The sequence below is a fragment of the Herpailurus yagouaroundi genome, unplaced genomic scaffold (genome assembly GCF_014898765.1).
Source record: "Herpailurus yagouaroundi ecotype Mexico unplaced genomic scaffold, PumYag 67700, whole genome shotgun sequence".
NCBI classification, from domain to species: domain Eukaryota; kingdom Metazoa; phylum Chordata; class Mammalia; order Carnivora; family Felidae; genus Herpailurus; species Herpailurus yagouaroundi.
In genome coordinates, this window is record NW_024420499.1 from 2,138,539 (window position 1) to 2,140,555 (window position 2,017).

Below are 2,017 nucleotides of genomic sequence, written 5' to 3' on the forward strand. Positions count from 1 at the left end.
AAAGAAAGAAAGAAAGAAAGAAAGAAAGAAAGAAAGAAAGAAAGAAAGAAAAGAGTATTATGGTTCTTGTTGACTGGAATGTGTATATCTCCTTACTACCTCCTCTACACAATTTAAGGCTTTGAAGATAGCATTCCTTTTCATCACTCATCAGAATCAATCTTGGCAACGACCTAGTAGTGAGTATTTTAAGCAACAAAAGCAATCATTCATGCTTAAGGTCAAACGAATGATGTGGCCCCTAGAAGTTGAGAGGAAGGGATCATTGGGTTTCCACCACATCTGGCTCACTTTACACTTTCCAAATATAACAACTGAGGACAGTCATATTTGTGTGTCATCCTCGCAAAGGGGTGATGCTAATCTTCTCTGTGTGGTTCCAGTTTTAGGCTATATGCTGCCAAAGCGACGTTTAATGATTTATTATAAATTAAATAGCATTGCATGAAAATTCTGGAAAGTCTAAAGGACAATCCTTAGTCAACATACCAATAATATAGAATTTGTATGTGAGAGGAGGAGGAATGGATTTAGATTTCTCATATTGGTATAGTCCAAAGTGAACAAGCTTCCATTAGACCTACACTTTATTGAGATGAAATCTACATAACCAAAACTTGCCGTTTTAAAGTGCAAAATGTAATGGCTTTAGTACATTCATAATGTTGATCAACTATCACCTCAATCTCGTTCCAGAAGTCTTTTATGGCCCAGAAGAGAAGAGACCTCATGTCCAGTAAGCAGTCACTCACCCATTCTTCCCGTCTCCTAGCCTCTAGCAGCCACTAATCTGTTTTCTGTCACAACCGATTTACCTATTCTGGACATTTAGTACACATGGAGTTAACCAATCTGTGAACTTTTGTGTCTAACTTCTTTGACTTACCATAATGGGCTTTGAGGTTCATTAACACTGTAGCATGTACTTCATTCCTTTTCGTAAATGATACGCATTCGGTGTATCCATTCGACAGTTGAGAGCCTGTTTGAGGTGTTTACTCATTTTGGCTATTGTGAAAATTCACCAGGAACATTCATGGGTGAATATCTGTTTGACTATCTGTTTTCAAGTCTCTGGGGCGAACAACTAAGGGTGGGACTGCTTATTCTATATGTAGCTTTTGGAGGAACATTCCCACCAGCATATGTGAGGGTTCTAGTTTCTCCGCATCCTAGTTAACAACCCTTGTTACTTTCTATTATTATTATTATTGTCATTGTCATCATAGTGGATATGAAGTAATGTGTCAATATGGTTTTGACTGACATTTCCTTAATGACTGATGTGCTCCCCACGTGTTTATTGCCCTCTCGTATATCCTTAGGCATATATCCACTGAAGTCCTTTGTCCACGTTTTAGTTGTGTTGTCTCTTTGTTGTTGAGTGTTAAGAATTCTTTATACATTCTAGATGCTAGACTCATCAGATACATGATTTGTAAATATTTTCTCCCATTCCACAGGTTGTCTTTTCACTTTTTTTTTAAACCAGGTGAAGTGTGATTTTTATTTTTTTTTTTTAACAATGATTAGTTGGTAAATTTATGTATGCATGCAGGGCACCACATATTCATTTATGTGTGTATACGTTCATTCAGCAACATTTATTTAGCATCAACTATATGTAAGTGTTTATATAGTCTATCGAAAATGACTAGCTTTTATGAACCAAGGGTAAATACATGATAAAGTTTCACACACTATTTTTCTTTGTTGCATTGGCACAAATAGAATAAGGTAATTGCCATTATTATTTTTTTTTAATTTTTTTTCAACGTTTATTTATTTTTGGGACAGAGAGAGACAGAGCATGAACGGGCGAGGGGCAGAGAGAGAGGGAGACACAGAATCGGAAACAGGCTCCAGGCTCCGAGCCATCAGCCCAGAGCCCGACGCGGGGCTCGAACTCACGGACCGTGAGATCGTGACCTGGTTGAAGTCGGACGCTCAACCGACTGCGCCACCCAGGCGCCCCAATTGCCATTATTTTTAACTGGCGATGTCTTTTCACTTAATG

At 38.2% G+C, this 2,017-nt stretch overlaps 1 non-coding gene across 1 annotated transcript; it reads right to left on the reverse strand.

Moving 5' to 3' along the window:
* Positions 1-306: 306 nt before the first annotated feature.
* On the reverse strand, positions 307-409 carry LOC121025783 (U6 spliceosomal RNA). Its single transcript, XR_005788147.1, has one exon. It is a non-coding gene; the product is annotated as a U6 spliceosomal RNA (small nuclear RNA).
* Between the last annotated feature and the right edge of the window lie 1,608 nt (positions 410-2,017).